Source organism: Ovis canadensis, chromosome 2, assembly GCF_042477335.2.
Source record: "Ovis canadensis isolate MfBH-ARS-UI-01 breed Bighorn chromosome 2, ARS-UI_OviCan_v2, whole genome shotgun sequence".
In the NCBI taxonomy this organism is placed as follows: Eukaryota; Metazoa; Chordata; class Mammalia; order Artiodactyla; family Bovidae; genus Ovis; species Ovis canadensis.
Window position 1 is genome coordinate 145150946 of NC_091246.1, and position 22727 is coordinate 145173672.

The 22727-nt window shown below is 39.9% G+C and overlaps 1 pseudogene; it reads left to right on the top strand.

The window, feature by feature from the left end:
* The first annotated feature begins 16445 nt into the window (after nucleotides 1-16445).
* Nucleotides 16446-16542, top strand: LOC138434832 (U6 spliceosomal RNA; annotated as a pseudogene).
* The last annotated feature ends 6185 nt before the right edge of the window (nucleotides 16543-22727 follow it).

Below are 22727 nucleotides of genomic sequence, written 5' to 3' on the forward strand. Positions count from 1 at the left end.
TTCAGTTCAGTCGCTCAGTCGTGTCCGACTCTTTGCAACCCCATGAATTGCAGCACATCAGGCCTCCCTGTCCATCACCAACTCCCGGAGTTCTCCCAAACTCACGGCCATCGAGTCGGTGATGCCATCCAACCATCTCATCCTCTGTCGTCCCCTTCTCCTCCTGCCCTCAATCCCTCCCAGCATCAAAGTCTTTTCAAATGAGTCAGCTCTTCGCATCAGGTGGCCAAAGGATTGCAGTTTCAGCTTCAACATCAGTCCTTCCAATGAACACCCAGGACTGATCTCCTTTAGGATGGACTGGTTGGATCTCCTTGCAGTCCAAGGGACTCGCAAGAGTCTTCTCCAACACCACAGTTCAAAAGCATCAATTCTTTGGCACTCAGCTTTCTTTATAGTCCAACTCTCACATCCATACATGACCACTGGAAAAACCATAGCCTTGGCTAGATGGACCTTTGTGGACAAAGTAATGTCTCTGCTTTTGAATATGCTGTCTAGGTTGGTCATAACTTTCCTTACAAGGAGTAAGCGTCTTTTAATTTCATGGCTGCAATCACCATCTGCAGTGATTTTGGAGCCCCCCAAAATAAAGTCAGCATATATTAATCTAAAACAAGAAACGTTTTAAGAGACCAAAATGCCATTCATAATAGTGCAGAAACCTACTGCTCTATTAGAGCACCTTTTTTTTGAACCAGCTGCAAAGACTGTGGGATCTTAGTTCCCCCACCAGGGATTGAACTCCGTCCCTCAGTAGTGAAAGTCCAGCACCCTCACCACTGGACTGCCAGGGAATTCCCAAGAGCCCCTTTCTATTAGTATACTTTTTGCACAATAATTTTATTCACTTAAAGGAGTTTTTTCTTGTGGTAAAGCAAATTTTTCCAGCATTTTCTTGAAAATTTAAAACGTCTGGTGAAATAGTCTGTTAAGTGAGTTCAGAGTTTTTTGGCAGTTCCAAAACAGATCAAATGAATTTATCTGAAAAAAAAAATTCGGTTATAGATTCAATCCAGACATTACATCAAGCCAATGAGAAAAAATTGAGTTATGCTGAGGTAATTTAAATTCAAATTAATCATGTTCACTTTTATCCACTCAACAAATATTTATCAAGTCTCTACTTTGTGCCAGACAAAAACAATTCACTTTTTGATCAAGTTAGAATATAAGTATTTAATAGGACAAATCATATGCATGTCAGGGTAGCCCCACTCAGTGGTTCTGAATATTATTTACTCCATGCCTACTAATGTCCTGGTATGGAGTTTGGCAGTGGGAATAAAAAGAAGACCCAGACTCTGCCTAGAGACAGTGACACCTGAACAAATGTCCCTGCTCCTTTATGCCCCCACAATGTCTGGGTAAACTACAGATACAGTCTACTAAGAGAAACCACACTTATTGCAGAAGATATATTTACTGTTCCCATCAGGCCCCTGGTCCTTTACGCTCCCATTCTTCTTCCTTGTCTCTCTCTTATAGGGGCCAAGCTCTATGCAGCTACCACCCTTCAGGGAGAATGGATTCCTGGCTGCACACAAGGAAAGTTGTTTTTTCAGATGAAGAACCAAAAAGACTCTCACATGCTGATATCCATTTCTCTCATACCATAATTGTGTAGGATAGTATATTAAAGACCATCTTTTTGAGTGTCAACTTAGTAAAAATATTCTAGAGAGTAACTTGGTAATAATATGTGCTAAAGTTTATGATATGCATAGTTGATGCCCCCAAAGTCTACTCCTAAAAGTGTATTCTAGGGAAGTTTTTACATATGTGCTTAAGAAGGTATGTTCAAGAATATTCATAGGTGCATGATACATAAATGCAAAGAATTGGAAATACACTAAAGATCCACCAAAAAAAGAATGGGCAACTAAATTGTGGTATAATTAAACAATGAACTAATAAACCATACAGTAATGAAAACACATAAACCAAACTGCATGCATTAACACTGATGAAATTCACAAAGATGATGCTAAGTAGAAAAAAAAAAATTTAGAAGAAATATAAGTAGCTCCCCTAGCCATTGTGGCAATGAAAAATCCCTCTACATTTCTTTTTTTTTTTTTTTTTTTTTTTGAGTCTAGCTAAATTATCTTAAAAATCTTTTAAAGATAGCTGTTAGTTTCATGTGTTTTATCTGTTTCTGCTCTGATCTTTATTTATTTTTTTATGAGTATTAACATTTTATTTTATTTTTTTTTTAATTTTAAAATCTTTAATTCTTACATGCATTCCCAAACATGAACCCCCCTCCCACCTCCCTCCCCATAACATCTTTCTGGGTCATCCCCATGCACCAGCCCCAAGCATGCTGCATCCTGCGTCAGACATAGACTGGCGATTCAATTCACATGATAGTATACATGTTAGAATGGCATTCTCCCAAATCATCCCACCCTCTCCCTCTCCCTCTGAGTCCAAAAGTCCGTTATACACATCTGTGTCTCTTTCCCTGTCTTGCATACAGGGTCGTCATTGCCATCTTCCTAAATTCCATATATATGTGTTAGTATACTGTATTGGTGTTTTTCTTTCTGGCTTACTTCACTCTGTATAATCGGCTCCAGTTTCATCCATCTCAACAGAACTGATTCAAATGAATTCTTTTTAACGGCTGAGTAATACTCCATTGTGTATATGTACCACAGCTTGCTTATCCATTCATCTGCTGATGGACATCTAGGTTGTTTCCATGTCCTGGCTATTATAAACAGTGCTGCGATGAACATTGGGGTACATGTGTCTCTTTCAATTCTGGTTTCCTCGGTGTGTATGCCCAGAAGTGGGATTGCTGGGTCATAAGGTAGTTCTATTTGCAATTTTTTAAGGAATCTCCACACTGTTCTCCATAGTGGCTGTACTAGTTTGCATTCCCACCAACAGTGTAGGAGGGTTCCCTTTTCTCCACACCCTCTCCAGCATTTATTGCTTGCAGATTTTTGGATCGCAGCCATTCTGACTGGTGTGAGAGATGGTTATTGCTTTTCCCCTTCCTCTTCTCCAATACTGAGAACAATTAGTCTAGCATAATGGCATTATTTAGCTTAGTTAGGCATTTAGTTTGAAATATTTGTTAGTCATCCAGGTAGAGGTGTCAAGTGGACAGCTGATAGATGAGTTTGCAACTTAGGAGAGAAGGCAAGGTTGGAGATAGAAATTTTGGAGTTATTAACATAAAGAAAACATTTAAAGTCATGACATTAGATGACTTCTCCTAGAGAGAGTACCAGTTCAGTTCAGTTCAGTTGCTTAGTCGAGTCCGACTCTTTGCGACCCCATGAATCACAGCACGCCAGGCCTCCCTGTCCATCACCATCTCCCAGAGTTCACTCAGACTCACATCCATCAAGTCCGTGATGCCATCCAGCCATCTCATCCTCTGTCGTCCCCTTCTTCTCCTGCCCCCAATCCCTCCCAGCATCAGAGTCTTTTCCAGTGAGTCAACTCTTTGCATCAGGTGGCCAAAGTACTGGAGTTTCAGCTTTAGCATCATTCCTTCCAAAGAAATCCCAGGGCTGATCTTCAGAATGGACTGGTTGGATCTCCTTGCAGTCCAAGGGACTCTCAAGAGTCTTCTCCAACACCACAGTTCAAAAGCATCAATTCTTCGGCACTCAGCCTTCTTCACAGTCGAACTCTCACATCCATACATGACCACTGGAAAAACCATAGCCTTGACTAGACGGACCTTAGTCGGCAAAGTAATGTCTCTGCTTTTGAATATACTATCTAGGTTGGTCATAACTTTTCTTCCAAGGAGTAAGCATCTTTTAATTTCATGGCTGCAGTCACCATCTGCAATGATTTTGGAGCCCCCAAAAAGAAAGTCTGACACTGTTTCCACTGTTTGCCCATCTATTTCCCATGAAGTGATGGGACCAGATGCCATGATCTTTGTTTTCTGGACGTTGAGCTTTAAGCAAACTTTTTCACTCTCCTCTTTCACTTTCATCAAGAGGCTTTTTAGCTCCTCTTCACTTTCTGCCATAAGGGTGGTGTCATCTGCATATCTGAGGTTATTGATATTTCTCCCAGCAATCTTGATTCCAGCTTGTGTTTCTTCCAGCCCAGCGTTTCTCACGATGTACTCTGCATATAAGTTAAATAAGCAAGGTGACAATATACAGCCTTGAGGTACTCCTTTTCCTATTTGGAACCAGTCTGTTGTTCCATGTCCAGTTCTAACTGTTGCTTCCTGACCTGCATACAGATTTCTCAAGAGGCAGGTCAGGTGGTCTGGTATTCCCATCTCTTTCAGAATTTTCCACAGTTTCTTGTGATCCACACAGTCAAAGGCTTTGGCTTAGTCATAAGAGCCCAAGACTGAACCTTCTAGCATTCCAACTTTTGGGATATTGGATAAAGTAAGAGAAGCATGCACAGGAACTAGAATAAGCACAGCATTCAGAAAACTAAGATGATGGCATCCGATCCCATCACTTCATGGCAAATAGATGGGGAAACAGTGGCTGACTTTATTATTCTGTGCTCCACAATCACTGCAGATGGTGATTGCAGCCATGAAATTAAAAGACGCTTACTCCTTGTAAGGAAAGTTATGACCAACCTGACAGCATATTCAAAAGCAGAGACATTACTTTGTCCACAAAGGTCCATCTAGCCAAGGCTATGGTTTTTCCAGTGGTCATGTATGGATGTGAGAGTTGGACTATAAAGAAAGCTGAGTGCCAAAGAATTGATGCTTTTGAACTGTGGTGTTGGAGAAGACTCTTGCGAGTCCCTTGGACTGCAAGGAGATCCAACCAGTCCATCCTAAAGGAGATCAGTCCTGGGTGTTCATTGGAAGGACTGATGTTGAAGCTGAAACTGCAATCCTTTGGCCACCTGATGCGAAGAGCTGACTCATTTGAAAAGACCCTGATGCTGGGAAAGATTGAGAGTGGGATGAAAAGGGGACGACATAGGATGAGATGGTTGGATGGCATCACTGACTCAATGGACATGAGTTTGGGTGAACTCTGGGAGTTGGTGATGGACAGGGAGGTCTAGCGTGCTGTGGTTCATGGGGTCACAAAGTCAGACACGACTGAGCGACTGAATTGAACTGAAGTCCCTAATAGCATAGAGTGCCAAACCAACCCTGGTGGCCTCCTAGAATGGATATACCACTTAATCAAGAATTTTTAAAAAGCAGATATGTCTTTGCTAGATTGACACAAAAATGTAGATTGCTAGATTTTAGATCTGAGTTAAGCAACAGATCTGTCACTAAGTGGCAGAATACGCTAATCAAAGCTCCAGGCCAAGAGCCCCACTCTGAGGCTGCTTGGCTTGTGCTAGACCTTTATGTTTTTGTGTTTGTGTAAGATGTATGTCAGAATGCCTAAAAGCCAGAAATCCAGTGTCTCTCTGAGCTTTGGGAATAGGTTGTAGGACTTTTTTTTTTTTCTGTCTTCCTGCTAATAGATTTTTTAATATATGACAGAATCTTGTCTGAGACCTGCCATTATATAACAGATATATAAGAGATCACCCGAGCATGAGATTCTTGGAGGGAGACTTAGAGCCTGACCCTATGTCTGATAATTGGAGGCCTCTAATATCCCCTCAATTATCTACTAATTGTGAGTAACCAAGTTTTCTTGAGTCATTTTTTACATTTGACCCAATGCACAGGTTGATATATACATAAATTGTAAGTAGGCCTTATATAGGCAACAGAGAGACATACAGAGATTCGCTCAGTTCTGTCCAACTCTTTGCAACCCTATGTACTATATCTGACCAGGCTCCTCTGTCCATGGGATTTCCCAGGCAAGAATACTGGAGTGGGTTGCCATGCTCTCCTCTAGGGGAATCTTCCTGACCCAGGAATCGAACATATGGAAATTCATAAAACAGCACAGGTTCTGTACTGAGATTTCATTTAAAATAAAATATTTGTGACACATAAAGGGAAAAGAAGGAGCTTTTGTGGGCAGGGGGCAGGTAGCTGTAAATTTTTTTTTAACTTTAAAAACAAAAATTATACAAACAGTGAAGGGCATGAATTTCAAAGGTATGACTTGATGAAGTTTCACAAATGAACACTACCTTGTAAACACCACCCAAACCAAGAGAACATTTTCAGCACTCCAGAAAGTTCCCTCTTCCAGTCAATACCTCCTTAAAAGTAACCAGCACAGATTAGCTTTCCCTGTTCCAGAAAGTCATGTAACTGGAATCATGTAGTAAATATATATGTGGTATATGAATGTGCTGCTGCTGCTGCTAAGTCGCTTCAGTCATGTCCAACTCTGTGCGACCCCATAGATGGCAGCCCACCAGGCTCCCCCGTCCCTGGTATTCTCCAGGCAAGAACACTGGAGTGGGTTGCCATTTCCTTCTCCAATGCATGAAAGTGAAAAGTGAATGAAGTCGCTCAGTCGTGTCCGACTCTTAGCAACCCCATGGGCTGCAGCCCACCAGGCTCCTCTGTCCATGGGATTTTCCAGGCAAGAGTACTGGAGTGGGGTGCCATTGCCTTCTCCGGGTATATGAATGTACCACAATTGATGTACCTATTCTTCTGTTGGTGGATATTTTGGTGTTATGAATAAGCTGATCTGAACAGTGCTGTGCATGTCTTTGGGTAGATGTGTGTGCTCGTTTCTGTGATTTATAGCTAAGAGCAAAATTACTGAGTCACTGGGCAGGCATATGTTTAGCTTTACCATGCACTGCCAAATGGCTTACTAAAGTGCTCAGATCATTTTCCACTTGTACCCAAAATATATCTGCTAAGTATCCTGGACAACACCCTATCATTCTTATTAATTTTGGCCATTCTAAAGATGGTGGTTTCTCATTGTGCCTTTAATTTGCGTTTCCTTGATGATTTCTGACTGTAGCCTGCCAGGGTCCTCTGTCCATGGGATTTGCCAGGCAAGAATATTGGAGTGGGTTACCATTTCCTTCTCAAGAGGATCTTCCCAACTCAGGGATCAAACTCGTGTCTCCTGCATTGACAGGTAGATTCTTTACCACTGAGCTACCAGGGAAGCCACACATAGTCAAGTACATTGTATTTAAACTATTTACATAGTATTTACATTGAATTAGGTATTGTAATTAATTTAGACATGACATAAAGTATATAAAAAGATGTGTGTAGATTATATACAAATACTATGACATTTTGTAACAGACTTGAGCATCTGTAGATTTTGGTATCCACAGGGGGTCCTGGAACCAATTTCCCCTGCAGATACCAAAGGACAACTATATACACACACTCACACGCACGTGCACACACACACACACACACAGATGGAATATTACTCAGCCACACACAATAAAAGAAGTCTTCACATAGGTGAGAACATGGATGGACCTTGAGAACATTATGCCAAGTGAAATAAGTCAGATAGAGATAGACAAATATGTATTATCTCACTTAATAATGTGGAATCTAAAAAACCAAAACAAATAATTTTTTAAAAACCCAGTTCATGGTACAGAGAACAGACTGATGGTTGCCAGAGGCAGGGTGCAAGATAGGTAAAATGGGTGAAAGGAGTCAAAGGAACAAATTTTCAATTATAAAATAAAGAAATCAAGGGAATACAACACACAGCACAGTGACTATACTGAGTAATGAAACTAAGGGCAATCATCAGTTAGATCTCTTACCCTATAATTTACTTAATAAATAGTATCCTGTAACCTGCCTTCACTGATTAAACTCACCTGGATTGTTTCTACAAATTACATACTTTCTAAGCCCCACCATGGTTATATAATATTTTTCAAGATTCCTTTAACCAGCCCCTATGTTATCTAACATCTCTGTTAGATTGGTTTCTCTGGTGTCTCAGCTGGTAAAGAATCTGCCTGCAAGGCGGGAGACCTGGGCTTGATCCCTGGGTTGGGAAGATCCCTTGGAGAAGGAAATGGCAACCCACTCCAGTATTCTTGCCTGGAGAATCTCATGGACAGAGGAGCCTAATGGGCTACAGTCCATGGGGTCACAGGAGTCAGACACAACTTAGCGACTAAAGCACCACCACTGACATACAGGTTGCTATAGTAGTGGCTGCATAAGTTGTTTCTCAGGTAAAATGGACCTATATTGCCCAGTTCAAGCCGGTTCAGACCACTGACCATTTAACTAGTCCTGCATAAGTGTCCAGTGGATGACATTTTGATGTCAAAGGGTTAAAACTCCACCTTCGGATTATGCTACCACCCCTATTTTCTGAATGTATGTCCTCTGAAGAAGGTTGTCATCCAGATACACCTGCACAGAACATAGATTACTTCCCTTCTTTCTTTTTTTTATTTATTTTTTATTTTTTATTTTTTTTACTTCCCTTCTTTCTTGACTCTGATGTTCTTTCTCATACCCCAGACTACCCTGCTTCTTTATCCCATAAATATCCTGAGTCTTTTGCCTTGGAATAGGTGAATTTTAGGTTTGTTCTCCCACCCCCTCCTTGCTTGCCTGCTTTGTGAATAAACCCTTTCTCTGCTGCAAAGCTTGGAGCCCCCATGTTTGGCTTGCTGCAGTCTGACAAGTGAACCTGCTTGGATAGCATTAATACTGTATTGCACGTTGCAAGTTACTGAGAAAGCAAATCTTACAAGTTCTCATCACAAGGGGAAAATTGTAACTATGTATGGTGACTAATGATAACCAGATTTGTGGTAAACATTTTGCTATATATATATATAAAATCATGAGGTTCTACACCTGAAACAAATACAATGTTACATATCAAGTACACCTCAATTTTAAAAAGAGTAAAGAAAATGGTTAAAATGGTAAAGTCATATGTATATTTCCACATTATAAATTTTTAAAGAAACCAGGTAATCAGCTAAAAAGAAGATAAATCTCCTTGAGATTGGTCTAACAAAGGGCTCATTTCCATGAGACCCCTCCTACCACATCCAGGCCATGGGGACAGCTTAGGCTGCTGCCGGAGAAAGAATCCACCCTAACAAGGTGGCAAATGAGCCAGTGCAGGCGCCATGGCAAGCTTAGGTACTTCCGGCCCTCTGTCCTGACCCCAAAGAAAGATTGTATCAGAGGCAGAAGAGTGTTATACTGTGGTATACTCATTCAGAAGGTCTGGTTCAGATAGATTCAATAATTCTATACTGGATAATCTTTTATGTTTTAAAATTCTATTAAAAAAATAAGTAACTTGAAAAGGCAGGTTTATATACTATTACATTCAGTGGAGTGAATGCCTCCTGATTCATCATATGGGTTCTCAGTTCCCATAGATTTGACATGGGTTTCAATAGTAAAGCTTTCTATACTTTTTGTCTCTCTCACTGGAAAGTCAATTCTCTGAGGACACAAGCATATTCCTCAATCTTCTATTAAACTAATACTCACTGTGCATAAATTGTCTTCTTTTATTAAATATATTTTCCAGTATTGTTGCCCAGAAAATCCCACGGACAGAGGAGCCTGGTGGGTTGCAGTCCAGGGGACTGCAAAGAGTCAGACATGACTGAGCACACACACACACCCACCACCCACACATTAAATATGTTTACTGTAGAAACAGTGGTGGATGATATAATTTAGTAAGCTGAAAACTGGACCACTGAATCTGGCCTGGGTTCAGGGAATAGAGACTAAAGACTTAGCCTCCACTCAAGTTGCTGTTACTTTGATTTTGTTCTGAATAAGCTAACAAGCAGAGTGAAAGATACAAACAAGATGTACATGCCAGAGAGTGAATGTGTCTTCCCATAGCCTCTCTTGTGTCTTTCAGAAGACACCCAAAGTTTGCATTTCTTAGCAGTTCTGCAGGTGGGATACCCCTCAAGGCAAAGCCTCAGGAACAACTTAGACTATCATAGAAGGTAATTACCTTGAGACTCAGCGAGCCATGGCCAGGCCTAACTGCCACGTTCTGGGCCTTGAAATTCTTATGCCCACAGTCAGACGGTCTCCCATTTCCTCTGAGTACAAGGGAGGGCCTGGGAGTGCTCCATTGCATCTTTTTGGGTTTTTCATGGGCAGGCCTTTTGAAAAACAATAGGAAACCCATACATGAAATTGAACCCAAGTATCATCAAGCAAGGGCTTCCCTGATGGCTCAGATGGTAAAGCATCTGTCTGCAGTGCGGGAGACCCAAGTTCAATCCCTGGGTTGGGACGATCCCCTGGAGAAGGAAATGGCAGCCCACTCCAGTACTCTTGCCTGGAAAATCCCATGGATGGAGGAGCCTAGTAGGCTACAATCCATGGGGTCGCAAAGAGTCAGACATGACTGAGCGACTTCACTTTCACTTTCATCATCAAGCAATGTATTAATATATAGAAAATTATGGTTGCTATTGCTTAGTTTTAATATGAATTGTTAATTCCACAAATATAGATGGCCTGCCTACCATGTGTTTGAAGATACAAAAGTAAATGAAACAGCCCCTGCCTCCTGTATTAGGAAAGCTTGGAGTCTTGTTAAATTCATTGTGCCTTTCTCTAAGACCCTTACTTTACGGAGGGTGGACAGGAAAAAAACAGGATACACTGGTTTGAAACTTTTTTTTCAAGTTTATTATCATTAATTCCAGGTTGTTTAATAACCTTTTGATCTCTTTTGGTTTTCCCCTATCCCTCTGTTCTCTGCTATTTCCCCTAAAATAATACTCAGTGTCTGTTTTCATTAACTCGATATGTTTACTATGAAAACAAGGCTGTGTGCGTGCTCAGTTGCTAAGTCGTGTCCAACTCTTTGAGACCCAGTGGACTATAGCTCGCCAGGCTCCTCTGTCCATGGAATTCCCAAGCAAGAAATTGGAATGTGTTGCTGTTTCCTTCTCCAGGAGATCTTCCTGACCCAGGGATCAAACCTTAGGCTCCTGTACTGGCAGGCAGATTCTTTACCACCAAACCACCTGGGAAGCCCTGAAAACAGAGCTGAGGGTAATCAACTTGAAAGATTGATTCCTCTCTGTCTCTGGCTAAGGCAAACTTTGGGAGACTCACAAGAATATGCAGAGATTTATTCTAGTTCTTAGAGTGCTAGAAAGGATCACTGACAGAGACAGACAGAACTTCATCATTTTAGGATTTCAGGAGTGTGTTGTGGAAGATCAAATGTGGACATGTGAGGCAGCCAGTAGTAGGCTTTGTACAATCTCAAATTCCAGATTAATCTAAAGAAAATGAACTTGTTTTCATGAAAATTCACCCTTTGTATTTCTTAAGAATTATTGCTTAATGAGTGCATATACTTCTTTCTATAATTGTTCCTGGATTTTGTAGATGCAAAATATTCTAAAAGAATTAACTAAGCCTAGGGAAAATCCTTTTACATAGTAAGTATACAAAAGATCTCAGAGTATACATACCTCAGGGCCTTTGACCTATTTGTTTTCAAAGTTCTAGTCTTTCTTCCTTCTGGCCTGAGCACAAATGTCATATCAGAGAGAACTTTGCTGACCACCATATATAAATAGAACCTCTCTCACAATTTTGCCATTCCATCTTCTTCATCCAGATTTAATTTTTTTGTAACATTTATCACCAACTTCTTTTTCAATTTTACTGAGATATAATTGACATACAGCACTGTATAAGTTTAAGGTATACAGCATAATGATTTGACTTACATATATCATGAAATGATTACCACAATACACTTTTTTACTCTTTCTTGGAGCTTGCTCATGTACTATGGCTGTATAATATCCCATTGTGCAGTAGTGTCATAATTTAAATAATTTTACATGGACATGTAGATTGTTCTTAGTCTTTTCCTGCTCCAAACAATCTTGCAATGGATAAACTTGTATACGTGTTATTTCACACATATGTAAATACATCTGTAAGATAAATCCCTAGATATTAGAGTGATAAATAACACTCTTCATCTTCACCCAGGTTTCTGAGCCAATTGAGACATAAATCAAAAGCATTAGGCAGATAGGTGATCAAAAGTATGACCTTTATTACTGATAAGATCTGATACTAAAGAATGTGACTTACATTTACTTACGTAAGAGGGCTTCCTAATTCTGAATCTCTCCATTTAATCATAGGAAATGTTGGTCACCTACAGGCCTCTCAGAACAGGTTTTGGAGAGAGAAAGGGCTGAGTGGAGCCTTCCCTGTTTATTCTTAAATGTAATAATTATAATAGAAAAGTCATCCCTTTTGTGCAGTCATTCAGTATGGAGATGCCTCAAGAAATTAAAAACAGAATGACCAGAAGACCTAGAAATTTCACTTGCAGGTATTTATCTGAAGAAAATGAAAACATCAATTAGAAAGGACACAAGCATTATTTACAACAGCCAAGATATGGAAGCAGTCTAAATGCCAATCAATAGATGAATGGATAAAGAAGATTTTGTATATATTAATATAATGGAATAGTACTCAGCCAAAAGAATGAAATCTTGCCATTTGTGACAACATGAATGGACCTTGAGGGTATTATGCTAAGTGAAATAAGTCACGGAAAGACAAATTCTGTATGATTTCACTTATATGTGCAATCTAAGAAACAAATGAATAAATGTAGCAAAACCAAAATGGTTGTAAATATAGAGAACAAACAGGTGGTTGCCAGAGGTGGGGAAGTGAGGGAAGGAAAGAAATAGATGAAGGATAATAAGAGGTAAAAACTTCCAGTTGCAAAATAAATGAGTCACGGATATAAAAAATACAGTGTGGGGAATATAGTCAATAAATGTAATACTTTGTATGGTGATATAACTAGACTTATTGTGGTGATTATTTTGAAATATGGAATCACTATGTTGTCTATCAGGAAGTAATAAAGTGTGGTGGGTCAATTTACTTCAAAAACAAACTCACAGAAAAAGAGGTCAAATGTGTAATTACTAGAGAGAGGGGGTGGGGTGGGCGAACTGGATGAAGACAGTTAAAAGATACAGACTTAATTTACAAGGTAAATAAGTACTGGGAATGTAATGTGCAATGTGCAACATGTTAAATGTAATTAGCACTGCTGAATGTTAGATGTGAAAGCTTTAGGGGAGTAAATCCTAAGTGTTCTCATCACAGAGAAAAGGTTTTATGTGTTTCTCTAAATGCTTATCTATATAAGATCATGGGTGGTCACTAAACTTACTGTGATGATCGTTCTGTGATGTAGGTCAAGTCTTTGTGTCGCAGATATTAATGTTACACAGTGCTGTATGTCACATGTCACATATCTCAAAAACACAGGAATTTAAAAACGAACAACCGCACAATGATAGTCATTCCTCCGTCTCTAGGAAGAAGCAAGTGGGGGTGTTAAGCTGGTAGAGCTACTTCCACGTGGAAGGGCCACTGGGAGAGGGGAAGAAGTGTTCCCACCCTAACAAGGAACTCTTCTGACCCGAAAGGATTTGCACTTATATTATAGATCAGTGAGACAGCATAGAAAACCCAGAAATAAGCCCACACACTTATGGTCAATTAATCTATGACAAAGAAGGCAAGAATATACAAAAAAAGAAAAGACAGTCTCTTCAATAAGTGGTGCTGGAGGACTTCCCTGGGGGCTCAGTGGATGAGAATCCGCCTGCCAATGCAGGGGACACAGGTTTGATCCCTGGTCCAGGAAGAGTCCACACGCCACAGAGCAACCAAGCCCTTGTGTTGTAACTGCTGAAGCCCATGCACCCACAGCCTATGCTCCGCATCAAGAGGGGTCGCTGCAATGCCGCGCCTGAGCACGGCGATGAAGAGCAGCCTCCGCTCTCCCCAGCTAGAGAAAGCCCGAGTGCAACAACGGAGGTCCAGCACAAAAAAGTAAAATTAACTAATTAATATTTCTCAAAAAGAGAAGATAATATATTTTTAAAAATAAGTGGTGCTAGGAAACCTGGACAGCTACATGGAAAAGAATGAAATTAGAACATTTTCTCACACCATATACCAAAAAGCTCAAAATGAATTAAAGAACTAAATGTAAAACCAGATACTATAAAACTACTGGAAGAAAACATAGGCAGAACACTCTCTGGCATAAATCGCAGCAGTATTTTTTTTTTTAATTTTCTCCTAGAGTAATGGAAATAAGAGCAAAAATAAGCAAATGGAACCTAATTAAACTTAAAAGCTTCTGTACAGCAAAGGAAACCATAAAAAAATGAAAACACAACTTACAGACTGTGAGAAAATATTTGAAAGATGCTACTGACAAGGGATTATTTCAAAAATATACAAAATATTAAAAAACAAATAACCCAATTAAAAAAAAAACGGGCAGAAGACTTAAATAGACATTTCTCCAAAGGAGACATACAGATAGTCACTGGCATATGAAAAGATGCTCAATATCGCTAATTATTAGAGAAAGGCAAATTAAAACTACGATGGGATATCACTTCACACCAGTCAGACTGGCCATCATTGAAAAGTCTACAGGGCTTCCCGAGTGGGTCATGTGGTAAAGAATCAGGAGACACTATGCAGGAGACACTGGTTTGATCTCTGATCTGGGGAGATCCCACATGCTGCAGAGCAAATAAGCCCACGTGCCACAACTGTTGAGAATGTGCTCTAGAACCTGGGAGCCACAACTGAGCCCACGTGCTGCAACCGCTGAAGCCCGTGCACCCTACAACCTGCTCATGCTCAGCAGCATGAGCAGCCGCCACAGTGTGAAGCCTGTGCGCTGTAACCAGAGAAAAGCCTGCACAGCAACAAAGGCCCAGCTCAGCCGTAGACAAATGAATAAAGTTATATTTTAAAAGTCTACAGATCATAAACGCTGAAGAGGGTATGGAGGAAAAGGAACCCTCCTACACTGTTGGTGGGAATGTAAATTGGTACAGCCACTATGGAAAACAGTATGGAGATTTCTTGAACAACTACAGAGAGTTATCATGTGACCCTGCAATCCCACTGCTGGGCCTGAATCTGGAGAAAACTCCAATTCAAAAACACACGCACCCCAGTGCTCTTAGCAGTACTATTTACAACTGCCAAGACATGGAAGCTACTTAAATGTCCATCTAAAGATGAACGGATAAAGAAGACATGATATATATACAATAGAATATTAGCCACAAAAAAGAATGAACTAATGACATTTGTAGTAACATAAGATGGACCTACAGACAGTCATATTAAATGAAGTAGATAGAGAAAGACAAATATCTTGTGATACCAACTACATGTGAAATCTAAAAAAAATGATCCAAATGAACTTATTTACAAAACTGAAATAGACTCAGACATAAAAAACAAACTTACGGCTTCCAAATAGGATAGTGGGGAGGCAGGAGTAGAGACGAATTAGGAGTCTGGAATTGACATAAATACACTATTATATATGAAATAGATGAACAAGGGTCTACTATATAGCGTGCCTGCGTGCTGTCATCTCAGTTGTGTCCAAATCTTTGCAACCCCAGGGACTGTAGCCCGCCAGGCTCCTCTGTCCATGGGATTCTCCAGACAAGAATACTGGAGTGGGTTGCCATCGCTCTTCCCGACCCAGGGATCAAACCCAAGTCTCTTATGACTTCTCAGCTGGCAAGTGGGTTCTTTACCACTAGCCCCACCTGGGAAGCCCCTACTGTATAGCACAGGATGAGTGAGTGAGTGAAGTTGCTCAGTCGTGTCTGACTCTTGGTGCTGTAGCCTCCCAGGTTCCTCTGTCCACGGGATTTTCCAGGCAAGAATACTAGAGTGGGTTGCCATTTCCTTCTCCATAGGATCTTCCAGACCCAAGGATCGAACTCAGGTTTCCCGCATTGCAGGCAGACTCTTTACCATCTGAGCCACCAGGGAATCCTAAATCACTTTGCAGTACACTTGATAATAGCACATAGTAAATTAAATATACTTCAGGTTCAGTTCAGTTCAGTTCAGTTCAGTCACTCAGTCGTGTCTCTTTGCGACCTCATGAACCACAGCACGCCAGGCCTCCCTGTCCATCACCAACTGCCAGAGTCTACCCAAACCCATGTCCATTGAGTCGGTGATGTCATCCAACCATCTCATCCTCTGTCGTCCCCTTCTCCTCCTCCTCTCAATCTTTCCCAGCATCAGTGTCTTTTCAAATGAGTCAGCTCTTCGCATCAGGTGGCCAAAGTATTGGCGTTTCAGCTTCAACATCAGTTCTTCCAATGAACACCGAGGACTGATCTCCTTTAGGATGGACTGGTTGGATCTCTTTGCAGCCCAAGGGACTCTCAAGAGTCTTCTCCAACACCACAGTTCAAAAGCATTAATTCTTCGGCGCTCAGCTTTCTTTATAATTCAACTCTCACATCCATAAATGACTACTGGAAAAATCATAGCCTTGACTGGACGGACCTTTGTAGACAAAGTAATGTCTCTGCTTTTTAAGAAAGGTTAAATGGCCTGGTTCAAAATTGTGAAAGGAATACATCAAGGCTGTATATTGTCATCATGCTTATTTAACTTATATACAGAGAATATCATGCGAAATGCCAGGCTGGATGAAGCACAAGCCTGAATCAAGATTACTGACTGCTTGCTTCCAAGCACATATACTAAAATTGGAGGGATACAGGGAAGATTAGCAAGGCCCCTGCCCAAGAATGCAAATTCATAAAGCATTCCATATTTTTGATGTTTGACAGGAAACAACAAAATTCTTTAAAGCAATTATCCTTCAATTAAAAATAAATAAATTTTAAAAAAAGATTGCTGGGAGAAATATCAATAACCTCAGATATGCAGATGATACCACTCTAATGGCAGAAAGAGAAGAGAAATTAAAGAGCCTCTTGATGAAGGTGAAAGAAGACAATGCAAAAGCTGGCTTAAAACTCAACATTCAAAAAACAAACATCGTGGCATCCAGGTCCATCACTTCATGGCAAATAGATGGGGAAATAATGACAGTGACAGGCTTTATTTTTGCATTATCCACAATCAATGTGGATGGTGACTGCAGCCAGGAAATTAAAAGGCGCTTGCTTGTTGGAAGCTATGACAAACCTAGACAGCACATTAAAAAAGCAGAGACATTACTTTGCTGACTTTGCTGTCCATATAGTCAAAGCTATGGTTTTTCCAGTAGTCAGGTACCAATGTGAGAGGTGGACCATAAAAAAGGCTGAGTGCCAAAGAATTGATGCCTTCAAACTGTGGTGTTGGAGAAGACTCTTGAGAGTCCCTTGGACTGCAAGGAGATCCAAACAGTCAATCCTAAAGGAAATCAACCCTGAATAGTCACTGGAAGGACTGACGCTGAAGCTGAAGCTCCAATACTTTGGCCACCTGATGTGAAGAGATGACTCACTGGAAAAGACCCCCTGATGCTGGGAAAAACTGAAGGCAGGAGAAGGGGACAAAAGAGGACAAGATGGTTGGATGGCATCACTGACTCAATGGACATGGGTTTGAGCAAACTCCTGGAAATAGTGAAGGACCAAGAATCCTGGTGTGCTGCAGTCCATAGCATTGCAGAGCTGGACACGACTGAGAGACTGAACAATGACAAAACTCTTTCCGGGTGAGCACCAGTATAGGCCCAGACACACATGAAAATGTACTATAAAAGTTTTCCAATTATCTGCTTTTCTACTCATGTTTCAGTACCTGAGGTTTTAACCTTGCTTCTTTATCTTGAAATATAGCACACCAGATTTTAATTATAGTAGCTTACAATAGCTTTATAGCATTTTAGTATCTGGCAGACACTGTTAATGGTTCCAGTATCTGTTACCCCCTTCTTTCCATCTATAACAAGACTCTAAGCTTCTACCTGAGCATGTGACTCTCCATCTTTGTGTCCACCTACAACAGCACACGTGTGTACTACTGGAAGGACATAGACTCTATTCCAAATAAAATGGAGAGTCATCACAGGGATTTGCACAGAGGAGTAACATGATCGGGCTATTTCTGTTGTCAGCAGGGATTTATTTGCTCATCAGCAAAACCTGGTGAGTACAACGCAAGGCATTTCTCAAACAGAACCAGATCAGAACTAAAGCTGCTCTACAGGTTGAGACTCGGATGACAGAGAACTGAGTGGGTGGCTCTCCCTTCACTTCACTCCGGTTCTTCTAAACGTTTGGGTTTTACAGAAAGGGAAGGGGAGTGGAAAGGGAAGGAGCCTGATGAGAGTTTTGGATCTTAGATTTATGAGACAGGATGCTATGCTGCTTCCAGAGATGTTGTTTTACTTTCTGGCAGTTGTTTTCTCATAAAACTTTGAGCTTCCTCATTGAAAAAGATTTCAAAGCTTCAGCTCATCTATTGCAATGGCCAGGAACATCTTTATTTATAACTTATGAGTAAAAACACAGGTTCAAAAATAAATACATTTTTAAAAAAGTAGGTTCACAGAAGGCGGATGTCATTATGGAAAGATGCCCAGTTAGAACTACTTTTTAAAACATTACAGGTGCACTGATGAAAAACACAAATAGGAAATACAAAGCCACAAAATGCACTGAAAGACTGAAGTTGTGTCCAGCCAAGAGAATAATGATAATTTATATTGGGCACAATTTTGATTTAAACTTTCTAACAGTTCTGTGAACTAAGTGTGTGCTGTGATTTTGGTGGAGTTGAGGAAATGTTTGGACACAGTGGGGCTTCTAAACAGTGGGCAATTTCAGGCCCAAACCTTCTAAGACAGCTTCCTTCTTATTTAAGAGACCAAGGTTATGGACACTATCATGTTGCCTTCCTAACTTCTTTTCAAAGCAAAGATTAAAAAAAAAAAACGGATACATTGTTAAACCAGTAACTTTGGGTTTCCGTTCCTATTTAACGACCACTGGAAAATAATTGTATGTGTCCTTTGTGGTGTTGGAGAAGACTCTTGAGAGTGCCTTGGACTGCAAGGAGATCCAACAAGTCAATTCTAAAGGAAATCAGTCCTGAATATTCATGGGAAGGACTGATGCTGAAGCTGAAGCTCCAATACTTTGGCCACCTGATGCAAAGAAGTGACTCATTGGAAAAGGCCCTGATGCTGGGAAAAATTGAAGGTGGGAGGAGAAGGGGACGACAGAGGACGAGATGGTTGGATGACGTCACCAGCTTAATGGACATGAGCTTACTCAAGCTCCAGGAGTTGGTGATGGACAGGGAGGCCTGGCGTGCTGCAGTCCATGGGGTCACAGAGAGTTGGACACGACTGAGCGACTGAACTGAACTCTGTGTTTTCTGGACCTGCTGTTAGGCTGAGTGGGAAATGTTATCCGAAAAAGTCTTATAAGCTCTTGGCTGAGCCTCCAAAAATAAATGTCTTTTACTAGAAATTAGAGGATATAAAAGCAGAAAGAAGCTCTAATAAGGACTGTATTTCAGAAACTTTTAAAAATTATGAAGAACAAAGTGCTCTAAAACTTCACTTTCAATGTATGTTTAGAATTCCCGACTGGGATTATTTACCATTCTTTTCTTCTGTCTGATGTAAAGTCTCAGGTGGTAGTTAGTCAGTTGCAACCTCACCTCCCCATTTACTATTTGGAATTTTGAAGAGGTCCAAAATTATTGAAAATTTATACCCAAAATGCTTGTTAGTATTATTATTCTGAGAATGGGGTGTGTGTGTGTCTGTGAGAGAGAGAGAGAAAGAAGTGGAATAAAATGAATTATAAAGTGATTTTTTTAATCCTGTTATGCCAGGTGATTTTGAGAACCAGGATACTTTCTGTGAAAAAAACGGATACAGATATTGGGCTAAAAAAGACTAGGTAAATACCCTGTGGAGCTTTTACCACTTCCTGACAATGCTGGGACCTTAGAAATTTTTAACTGTAATTATTTCTCTCCTGTATTTAGTATTTTTATTATTATGCATTTTAACTTTAGGCCTAGAAACATGGGACAATCTAGTAGCAATAAGCATCTGTAGTATCCAGACTATGGTCTTGAAATACCAGTTTTCACTGCAAGAAATCAGGGCTGCTTGGAGAAATGGCTGATTAAAGGTTTGAGGAGGGAAATGTTCAAGATGAATCAGGAGAATCTTGTCACACCAGATAGCAAAGGAATCATCAAAAACTACTGGAGTTGTGCCAAAAGGAACTGGGAAGCTATCTTCAGAGCCTTTCACTGGCCCATGATGATAAACGGAGCATCAATAAGAGTAACTGCAATGGACTGAAAGATGCTAAGTGTATTTAAATCCATGAGTTCATAATGATTTAAAAAACCAATAAATCTAATAAATCACCTTTGAAGGATGCTAACAATTATTCATTTTGCAAACCGATACATAAAGTTCGGAATCAAGCCATTTCTTTTACCTTTCCCATACAAACTATACCTCCAGATAAACAACTAGTAAGTGAAGGAAGATTTCTCTTTATAGAAATATTTCAACAAATACACCAAGAAGAGAGAGCACTGGAAATCACCATTTTGCAACCCCTAATGAATTAAGGATTGCGTATTGAGCATCTGTGGCTGCTAACATCTGAAAGAGACAATTATGTCTTTTGATGAAGGAACACACCACCACCTGTGAAGCAGTTTTGACCAAAACAAAAGAAAAATGAAATCTGAATCTGATTAAGCTTTTGGATTTAACTACAAACTTACAGGAAACATGGAGGACAGAGGAATATGCTAAACTACACAATAGGAACACAATCAGTACAATCTCAACCCTGGAAAAACAGAATAAATGATCTAGCTTCTTCAACAAATAAATTGCAAGGAGTTAAAGAAAGATATTATTTGTTCTAGTTCTGCGAAAAATATCGCTGGTAGCTTGATAGGGATTGCATTGAATTTGTAAATTGCTTTGGGTAGTATACTCATTTTCACTATATTGATTCTTCCAATCCATGAACATGGTATATTTCTCCATCTATTAGTGTCTTCTTTGATTTCTTTCATCAGTGTTTTATAGTTTTCTATATATAGGTCTTTAGTTTCTTTAGGTAGATATATTCCTAAGTATTTTATTCTTTTCGTTGCAATGGTGAATGGAATTGTTTCCTTAATTTCTTTTTCTACTTTCTCATTATTAGTGTATAGGAATGCAAGAGATTTCTGAGTGTTGATTTTATATCCTGCAACTTTACTATATTCATTGATCAGCTCTAGTAATTTTCTGGTGGAGTCTTTAGGGTTTTCTATGTAGAGGATCATGTCATCTGCAAACAGTGAGAGTTTTACTTCTTCTTTTCCAGTTTGGATTCCTTTTATTTCTTTTTCTGCTCTGATTGCTGTGGCCAAAACTTCCAGAACTATGTTGAATAGTAGCGGTGAAAGTGGGCACCCTTGTCTTGTTCCTGACTTTAGGGGAAATGCTTTCAATTTTTCACCATTGAGGATAATGTTTGCTGTGGGTTTGTCATATATAGCTTTTATTATGTTGAGGTATGTTCCTTCTATTCCTGCTTTCTGGAGAGTTTTTATCATAAATGGATGTTGAATTTTGTCAAAGGCCTTCTCTGCATCTATTGAGATAATCATATGGCTTTTATTTTTCAATTTGTTAATGTGGTGAATTACATTGATTGATTTGCAGATATTGAAGAATCCTTGCATCCCTGGGATAAAGCCCACTTGGTCATGGTGTATGATCTTTTTAATGTGTTGTTGGATTCTGATTGCTAGAATTTTATTGAGTATTTTTGCATCTATGTTCATCAGTGATATTGGCCTGTAGTTTTCTTTTTTTGTAGTATCTTTGTCAGGTTTTCCAAAGCAATCTTGAGAAAGAAGAATGGAACTGGAGGAATCAACTTGCCTGACTTCAGGCTCTACTACAAAGCCACAGTCAACAAAACAGTATGGTACTGGCACAAAGACAGACATATAGATCAATGGAACAAAATAGAAAGCCCAGAGATAAATCCACACACATATGGACACCTTATCTTTGACAAAGGAGGCAAGAATATACAATGGAGTAAAGACAATCTCTTTAACAAGTGGTGCTGGGAAAACTGGTCAACCACTTGTAAAAGAATGAAACTAGATTACTTCCTAACACCGCACACGAAAATAAACTCAAAATGGATTAAAGATCTAAATGTAAGAACAGAAACTATAAAACTCCTAGAGGAGAACATAGGCAAAACACTCTCCGACATAGACCACAGCAGGATCCTCTATGATCCACCTCCCAGAATTTTGGAAATAAAAGCAAAAATAAACAAATGGGACCTAATTAAAATTAAAAGCTTCTGCACAACAAAGGAAAATATAAGCAAGGTGAAAAGACAGCCTTCTGAATGGGAGAAAATAATAGCAAATGAAAGAACTGACAAACAACTAATCTGAAAAAGATACAAGCAACTTATGCAACTCAATTCCAGAAAAATAAACGACCCAATCAAAAAATGGGCCAAAGAACTAAATAGACATTTCTCCAAAGAAGACATATGGATGGCTAACAAACACATGAAAAGATGCTCAACATCACTCATTATTAGAGAAATGCAAATCAAAACCACAATGAGGTACCACTTCACACCAGTCAGAATGTCTGCGATCCAAAAATCTGCAAGCAATAAATGCTGGAGAGGGTGTGGAGAAAAGGGAACCCTCCTACACTGTTGGTGGGAATGCAAACTAGTACAACCACTGTGGAAAACAGTGTGGAGATACCTTAAAAAATTGCAAATAGAACTGCCATATGACCCAGCAATCCCACTGCTGGGCATACACACCGAGAAAACCAGAATTGAAAGAGACACATGTACCCCAATGTTCATCGCAGCACTGTTTATAATAGCCACGACATGGAAACAACCTAGATGTCCATCAGCAGATGAATGGATAAGAAAGCTGTGGTACATATACACAATGGAGTATTACTCAGCCATTAAAA